Raw genomic sequence first — 9,597 nt, 5'->3', positions numbered from 1 at the left:
CCTCAAATTTAAATCCCGCTAAATCTCTCGTTACTGCTATCCTGTTGTGGCTGGGAAAGTTATTTAGTGTCTGTCAAAGCACATTTTTTGTTCTGGGTTGAAATACAATTCCCAATTTAGCAATTTCATAATTTAGTGGTTTCTGCTATATCAGAGCTATTTGAAATCTATCCCTAAAAGGGTATATAATATTCAAGGTGCACATAGGGTCATTCAGAATAACTTCACACACACGCTACTGTGCATTTCCCAGTCTAATTCTGTCACTAAATCCATACCGGTCACCCAGCGCCTAAATACTATGCCTCAAATTTATATCCCGCTAAATCTCTTGTTACCGCTGTCCTGTTGTGGCTGGGAAAGTTATTTAGTGTCCGTCAAAGCACATTTTTTGTTCTGGGTTGAAATACAATTCCCAATTTAGCAATTTCATAATTTAGTGGTTTCTGCTATATCAGAGCTATTTGAAATCTATCCCTAAAAGGGTATATAATATTCAAGGTGCACATAGGGTCATTCAGAATAACTTCACACACACGCTACTGTGCATTTCCCAGTCTAATTCTGTCACTAAATCCATACCGGTCACCCAGCGCCTAAATACTAGGCCTCAAATTTATATCCCGCTAAATCTCTCGTTACCGCTGTCCTGTTGTGGCTGGGAAAGTTATTTAGTGTCCGTCAAAGCACATTTTTTGTTCTGGGTTGAAATACAATTCCCAATTTAGCAATTTCATAATTTAGTGGTTTCTGCTATATCAGAGCTATTTGAAATCTATCCCTAAAAGGGTATATAATATTCAAGGTGCACATAGGGTCATTCAGAATAACTTCACACACACGCTACTGTGCATTTCCAAGTCTAATTCTGTCACTAAATCCATACCGGTCACCCAGCGCCTAAATAGTAGGCCTCAAATTTATATCCCGCTGAATTTGAATACAATACATTGGGCCAAATAATATTTTTGTTGTTGTGGTGAACCATAACAATGAGGAAAACATCTAGTAAGGGACGCGGACGTGGACATGGTCGTGGTGGTGTTAGTGGACCCTCTGGTGCTGGGAGAGGACGTGGCCGTTCTGCCACATCCACACGTCCTAGTGTACCAACTACCTCAGGTCCCAGTAGCCGCCAGAATTTACAGCGATATATGGTGGGGCCCAATGCCGTTCTAAGGATGGTAAGGCCTGAGCAGGTACAGGCATTAGTCAATTGGGTGGCCGACAGTGGATCCAGCACGTTCACATTATCTCCCACCCAGTCTTCTGCAGAAAGCGCACAGATGGCGCCTGAAAACCAACCCCATCAGTCTGTCACATCACCCCCATGCATACCAGGGAAACTGTCTCAGCCTCAAGTTATGCAGCAGTCTCTTATGCTGTTTGAAGACTCCGCTGGCAGGGTTTCCCAAGGGCATCCACCTAGCCCTTCCCCAGCGGTGAAAGACATAGAATGCACTGACGCACAACCACTTATGTTTCCTGATGATGAGGACATGGGAATACCACCTCAGCATGTCTCTGATGATGACGAAACACAGGTGCCAACTGCTGCGTCTTTCTGCAGTGTGCAGACTGAACAGGAGGTCAGGGATCAAGACTGGGTGGAAGACGATGCAGGGGACGATGAGCTCCTAGACCCCACATGGAATGAAGGTCGTGCCACTGACTTTCACAGTTCGGAGGAAGAGGCAGTGGTGAGACCGAGCCAACAGCGTAGCAAAAGAGGGAGCAGTGGGCAAAAGCAGAACACCCGCCGCCAAGAGACTCCGCCTGCTACTGACCGCCGCCATCTGGGACCGAGCACCCCAAAGGCAGCTTCAAGAAGTTCCCTGGCATGGCACTTCTTCAAACAATGTGCTGACGACAAGACCCGAGTGGTTTGCACGCTGTGCCATCAGAGCCTGAAGCGAGGCATTAACGTTCTGAACCTGAGCACAACCTGCATGACCAGGCACCTGCATGCAAAGCATGAACTGCAGTGGAGTAAACACCTTAAAACCAAGGAAGTCACTCAGGCTCCCCCTGCTACCTCTTCTGCTGCTGCCGCCTCGGCCTCTTCTGCTGCTGCCGTCTCGGCCTCTTCCTCCGCCTCTGGAGGAACGTTGGCACCTGCCGCCCAGCAAACAGGGGATGTACCATCAACACCACCACCACCACCTCCGTCACCAAGCGTCTCAACCATGTCACACGCCAGCGTTCAGCTCTCCATCTCACAAACATTTGAGAGAAAGCGTAAATTCCCACCTAGCCACCCTTGATCCCTGGCCCTGAATGCCAGCATTTCTAAACTACTGGCCTATGAAATGCTGTCATTTAGGCTGGTGGACACAGACAGCTTCAAACAGCTCATGTCGCTTGCTGTCCCACAGTATGTTGTTCCCAGCCGCCACTACTTCTCCAAGAGAGCCGTGCCTTCCCTGCACAACCAAGTATCCGATAAAATCAAGTGTGCACTGCGCAACGCCATCTGTAGCAAGGTCCACCTAACCACAGATACGTGGACCAGTAAGCACGGCCAGGGATGCTATATCTCCCTAACTGCACACTGGGTAAATGTAGTGGCAGCTGGGCCCCAGGCGGAGAGCTGTTTGGCGCACGTCCTTCCGCCGCCAAGGATCGCAGGGCAACATTCTTTGCCTCCTGTTGCCACCTCCTCCTTCTCGGCTTCCTCCTCCTCTTCTTCCACCTGCTCATCCAGTCAGCCACACACCTTCACCACCAACTTCAGCACAGCCCGGGGTAAACGTCAGCAGGCCATTCTGAAACTCATATGTTTGGGGGACAGGCCCCACACCGCACAGGAGTTGTGGCGGGGTATAGAACAACAGACCGACGAGTGGTTGCTGCCGGTGAGCCTCAAGCCCGGCCTGGTGGTGTGTGATAATGGGCGAAATCTCGTTGCAGCTCTGGGACTAGCCAATTTGACGCACATCCCTTGCTTGGCGCATGTGCTGAATTTGGTGGTGCAGAAGTTCATACACAACTACCCCGACATGTCAGAGCTGCTGCATAAAGTGCGGGCCGTCTGTTCGCGCTTCCGGCGTTCACATCCTGCTGCTGCTCGCCTGTCTGCGCTACAGCGTAACTTCGGCCTTCCCGCTCACCGCCTCATATGCGACGTGCCCACCAGGTGGAACTCCAACTTGCACATGCTGGACAGACTGTGCGAGCAGCAGCAGGCCATAGTGGAGTTTCAGCTGCAGCATGCACGGGTAAGTCGCACTACAGAACAGCACCACTTCACCACCAATGACTGGGCCTCCATGCGAGACCTGTGTGCCCTGTTGCGCTGTTTCGAGTACTCCACCAACATGGCCAGTGGCGATGACGCCGTTATCAGCGTTACAATACCACTTCTATGTCTCCTTGAGAATACACTTAGGGCGATGATGGAAGAGGAGGTGGCCCAGGAGGAGGAGGAGGAGGAGGAAGAGGGGTCATTTTTAGCACTTTCAGGCCAGTCTCTTCGAAGTGACTCAGAGGGAGGTTTTTGGCAACAGCAGAGGCCAGGTACAAATGTGGCCAGACAGGGCCCACTACTGGAGGACGAGGAGGACGAGGATGAGGAGGAGGTGGAGGAGGATGAGGATGAAGCATGGTCACAGCGGGGTGGCACCCAACGCAGCTCGGGTCCATCACTGGTGCGTGGCTGGGGGGAAAGGCAGGACGATGACGATACGCCTCCCACAGAGGACAGCTTGTCCTTACCCCTGGGCAGCCTGGCACACATGAGCGACTACATGCTGCAGTGCCTGCGCAACGACAGCAGAGTTGCCCACATTTTAACCTGTGTGGACTACTGGGTTGCCACCCTGCTGGATCCACGCTACAAAGACAATGTGCCCACCTTACTTCCTGCACTGGAGCGTGATAGGAAGATGCGCGAGTACAAGCGCACGTTGGTAGACGCGCTACTGAGAGCATTCCCAAATGTCACAGGGGAACAAGTGGAAGCCCAAGGCCAAGGCAGAGGAGGAGCAAGAGGTCGCCAAGGCAGCTGTGTCAATGCCAGCTCCTTTGAGGGCAGGGTTAGCATGGCAGAGATTTGGAAAACTTTTGTCAACACGCCACAGCTAACTGCACCACCACCTGATACGCAACGTGTTAGCAGGAGGCAACATTTCACTAACATGGTGGAACAGTACATGTGCACACCCCTCCACGTACTGACTGATGGTTCGGCCCCATTCAACTTCTGGGTCTCTAAATTGTCCACGTGGCCAGAGCTAGCCTTTTATGCCTTGGAGGTGCTGGCCTGCCCGGCGGCCAGCATTTTGTCTGAACGTGTATTCAGCACGGCAGGGGGCGTCATTACAGACAAACGCAGCCGCCTGTCTACAGCCAATGTGGACAAGCTGACGTTCATAAAAATGAACCAGGCATGGATCCCACAGGATCTGTCCGTCCCTTGTCCAGATTAGACATTAACTACCTCCACTTAACCATATATTATTGGACTCCAGGGCACTTCCTCATTCAATCCTATTTTTATTTTCATTTTACCATTATATTGCGAGGCTACCCAAAAATTAATGAACCTCTCCTGTGTCTGGGTGCCGGGGCCTAAATATATGCCAATGGACTGTTCCAATGTTGGGTGACGTGAAGCCTGATTCTCTGCTATGACATGCAGAATGATTCTCTGCTCACATGAAGCCAGATCCTCTGTTACGGGACCTCTCTCCTCTGCCTGGGTGCTGGGCCTAAACTTATGAAAATGGACTCTTACAGTGGTGGGTGACGTGAAGCCTCATTCTCTGCTATGACATGCAGACTGTGGTGGCTGACGTGAAGCCTTTGTCACGAGGGTGTCAAGAGCCACGCCTGACTACGTTGTACCCGGGGTCAGGAGGTCGCAGCGGTTGGCTGCACGCTCTATGTCAGATAGGGAAGTTTCCTTATTGTAGCTTTCTGGGTTTGCTTTACAAACCCTTTTGGCTCACTCAGGGATCCGTAGCTCCTTCTCTCAGCTGTTCCTTGTCCAGCACTCCCAATCCTCCTTATATTCCCCTCTCACACTTCTCTGGTTGCCAGATATAGAGCTTCCCTGCCTGGACATCTATTCTGACCCACTGGAGCTGTGTTGCTGCGTTCTCTGAGTGTTGCCTTAGAACGCTACCCTCCGGATCCCTGTTGGACCTTTGTGGACAATTGTTGCCAGTCCACCTGGGTGTTTGTGTTTGTCTGTGTTTGTCTGTCCTCTCCCTGGTGTTTCCCTCTTAGTGCAGTGGTGAGGACTAGCGATCCCACCGGCCCGTTCATTATCTAGGGCTCATTTCAGGGAAAGCCAGGGTTTAGGCACGTGATCGCCGCACGGGTGATGAACCCGTCTAGGGACGTCAGGGCAGGCAGGTGCCAGCTGCAAGGTGAGTTAGGGGTCACCACCTTTCCCTCTCCCTTGGGCAGGGCTTTCCCTGTTTTCCTCCCTAGTGCGTGTTGCCGGTCATTACATTATATCTGGCCCTTATTTTTGTGTAGGTAAAAAAAAAAAAAAAAAAAAAATGTTTTACCTACTTAGAATCCAGTATGGATCAAATTGCTGCTCTGTCCGAACAATTTCATGGCCTGTCTTTGGAGGTGGCAGGATTGAAGGCGTCGGTCCTCCAGCAACAGCAGCAATTACAACAGACCGCAAGCCCAGCGATTGCTACTGGTAACCAGGTTGTTGCGGAACCCAAGGTCCCTCTCCCTGACAGATTTTCTGGGGGAAGGGACAAGTTTTTGACGTTCCGTGAGGCCTGTAAACTATACTTTAAACTGCGTCCTTACTCCTCTGGTAATGAAGAACAGCGGGTGGGTGTTGTTATTTCCCTGCTGCATGGGGACCCGCAGTCCTGGGCGTTCTCTTTACCTACTGATTCCCAGGCTCTTCGGTCAGTGGATGAGTTTTTCGGGGCCTTGGGTCTCATATATGACGACCCTGACCGAGTCGCACTGGCTGAATCAAAATTACGGAGACTCCTACAAGGAGAGCGGCCGGTAGAGGAGTATTGCTCTGACTTCCGTAGGTGGGCTACGGATACCCAATGGAACGACCCGGCTCTCAGGAGTCAGTTCTGCTCTGGGTTATCCGAAAGGGTTAAGGATGCGCTTGCATTGTATGAGACCCCCCTTTTCCCTTGATGCAGTTATGTCCCTTTCTATCCGTATAGATAGACGCCTTAGGGACAGGTTGAAAAAACCGGAGCCATTGGTAACCCCTCCCAAGCAGCAGTTAGTCTGTACGGACTTAGACGAGCCTATGCAGCTAGGAGGAACTACTCGTCAGGTCCGTCCTCCTGAGGTTCGCCGTAGGCGTGGGGGTTGTTTTTTTTGTGGGGAGAGGGGTCATTTCATTAACGTCTGTCCTTCTTTCCTCAGAAACAAAAAAACCGTCGGAAAACTACTAACCCCAGGCTGTGTGGAGGATGTCAGCCGGGGGGTATACGTTTCCTCCATACGTACATCGCAATTTGTGTTGCCAGCGGTTATTGTTTTTGGTGATAAGACAGAGACTGTTTCTTTCTTTCTAGACAGTGGAGCAGGGGTAAATTTGATAGATGCCCATTTTGCCCGCACTATGGGTTTGTCTCTCTGTACGTTACAGAGACCTATTCCCATATTTGCTATAGATTCTGCTCCTCTGTCTCAGAGAAACCTCACCCACATCGTTCATAATTTACACCTTCGGGTAGGGGACCACCATAACGAGATGCTCTCATGTTATGTTCTGGAGGGGCTTCCCACTCCGGTGGTGCTGGGCCTTCCCTGGTTGGTAGCGCACAATCCAGTGGTGGATTGGCAGGCCAGGGAGATATTGGAGTGGAGTGAGCCGTGCAGAGAAAATTGCTTAAATAGCAATTGCTTAGTCGCCTCCATAACTACCCTACCTACATTTGTTTCGGACTTTGAGGACGTTTTTTCTGAAAAGGGTTGTCAGAAGTTACCACCTCATCGTCCTTATGATTGCCCGGTTAACCTTATTCCCGGCGCAAAATTACCCAAGACCAGGTTATATAATCTTTCAGGTCCAGAGAGACAAGCCATGAAGGATTATATCTCCGAGAGTTTGGCTAAGGGACACATCAGACCCTCTTCTTCACCCGTGGCTGCAGGGTTTTTCTTTGTTAAAAAGAAAGATGGGGGCCTGCGTCCTTGCCTAGATTTTCGTGAATTAAATCGGATAACCATCCGAGACCCATACCCTCTTCCTCTCATTCCTGACCTGTTTAACCAGATTGCGGGTGCTAGGTGGTTCTCCAAACTCGATCTTAGGGGGGCCTACAATCTGATTCGTATTAAAGAGGGGGATGAGTGGAAAACAGCTTTTAACACCCCTGAGGGGCATTATGAAAATCTAGTTATGCCTTTCGGCCTGACCAATGCGCCTGCCGTCTTTCAACATTTCGTTAATGACATTTTTAGTCATCTAATCGGCAGGTTTGTGGTAATATACCTAGATGATATTTTAATTTATTCGTCTGATCTGAGAACACATGAGGAGCATGTCAGACAAGTACTACAGGTCCTACGGACGAATGAATTATATGCTAAAATTGAAAAATGTGTTTTTGCCGTTCAGGAGATACAATTCCTAGGTTATAATTTATCTGCGTCAGGTTTCCGTATGGATCCTAGGAAGGTCCAGGCAATTTTGGATTGGGATCTTCCTGAGAACCTCAAAGCACTACAACGGTTCTTGGGCTTTGCGAATTTCTATAGGAAATTCATTAAAAATTATTCGGTGATCGTAAAACCCCTTACTGACATGACTAGGAAGGGGACTGATTTTTCTAAATGGTCTGACGCCGCTAAAGTTGCTTTTTCCTCTCTAAAAGAGAGGTTTACCTCAGCACCTGTACTAGTCCAACCTGATGTCTCTCAGCCTTTTATTGTTGAAGTCGATGCATCAGAGGTGGGAGTGGGGGCTGTGCTGTCTCAGGGTCCGTCTCCTGGCAAATGGCGTCCTTGTGCTTTCTTTTCTAAAAAACTATCTGCAGCAGAACAGAACTACGATATTGGCAATAGGGAACTGTTAGCTATTAAACTTGCGTTTGAGGAGTGGCGTCACTTTTTAGAGGGGGCAGTCCACCCCGTCACTGTGTTTACGGACCACAAAAATCTGCTGTACCTCGAATCAGCTAAGCGTCTCACCCCTAGACAGGCTAGGTGGTCGCTATTTTTTACCAGGTTTAACTTTGTGATTACCTATCGTCCTGGGGAAAAGAATACCAAGGCTGATGCACTATCTCGTTGTTTCCCTGGAGGGGGTAATGTGAGTAATCCGGTACCCATTCTACAAAGAGGAGTGGTTGTTTCTGCGGTACACTCTGCTTTGGAGGGGAAGGTGTTAGAGGCCCAGGGGGACGCCCCGGTCTCTTGCCCCTCAGAGAAATTGTTTGTACCGTTGAACCTACGTCTCGAATTATTAAAGGAACATCATAATTCGGCACTTGCTGGGCACCCGGGTAGTAAAGCAACCTTAGAGCTATTGTCTCGTCGTTTTTGGTGGCCAAGGTTGCGTCAGGATGTAATGGATTTTGTGTCCTCTTGTTCTACCTGTGCGCGCGCAAAAGTTTCACATACACGTCCTGCAGGGTCTCTATTACCACTCGCAGGGCCGGCACTACCATAAGGCAGACCAAGCGGCTGCCTTAGGGCGCGCCCTGCGCAGGGCGGAAGAACGGAAGAATGAATGAATGCCGTTTATTTTTTTTTTTTTTTGCACTTGCTTGTGCTGCAGCGCCGCCACCGACCACTCGTCATTCCCAATAGACCATGGACACATCTGTCTATGGATTTTATCACTGACTTACCTTTGTCTGCGGGTAAAACAGTGATTTTGGTAGTAGTGGACAGGTTTAGCAAAATGGCACACTTTATTGCGTTACCCGCACTACCTAATGCTAAAACTCTTGCTCAGGTATTCGTCAGTGAGATCGTGAAGCTTCACGGGGTCCCCTCCGATGTTGTTTCGGATCGGGGAACCCAGTTTATTTCTAAATTTTGGAAAGCTTTTTGTTCCCGTTTGGGGGTTCACTTGTCCTTTTCCTCAGCTTTCCATCCTCAGTCGAATGGACAGACTGAGCGTACCAACCAAAACCTGGAGACATATCTAAGATGTTTTGTGTCTGAAAACCAAGAGTTGTGGTCGTCATATTTACCGTTAGCTGAGTTTGCCATAAATAATCGCCGTCAGGAATCCACTGGCAAGTCACCTTTTCTTGGTGCATATGGTTTTCATCCCCAATTCTGTACTTTCAAAGAGGGGGGGTCTTCTGGGGTTCCCGAAGAGGAACGGTTTTCGTCATCTCTTTCATCAGTATGGCAGAAGGTGCAAGCTAACTTGAAAAATATGGGAGGTAAATACAAATGCATGGCTGATAAGAGACGGTCGCCAGGTCCGGACCTAGGAGTGAATGACTATGTGTGGTTGTCTACTAGGAATATCAAGTTGAAGGTTCCCTCTTGGAAACTGGGTCCTAGGTTTATTGGTCCTTACAAGATTGTAGCCATCATCAACCCCGTGGCTTTTCGCCTGGAGTTACCTCAGACTTTTAAAATCCATAATGTCTTTCATAAGTCGTTACTCAAAAAATATGTTCCACCTCT

Source organism: Bufo gargarizans, chromosome 3 (genome assembly GCF_014858855.1).
Source record: "Bufo gargarizans isolate SCDJY-AF-19 chromosome 3, ASM1485885v1, whole genome shotgun sequence".
Taxonomy (NCBI): Eukaryota; Metazoa; Chordata; class Amphibia; order Anura; family Bufonidae; genus Bufo; species Bufo gargarizans.
This window is presented reverse-complemented; position numbering follows the sequence as displayed.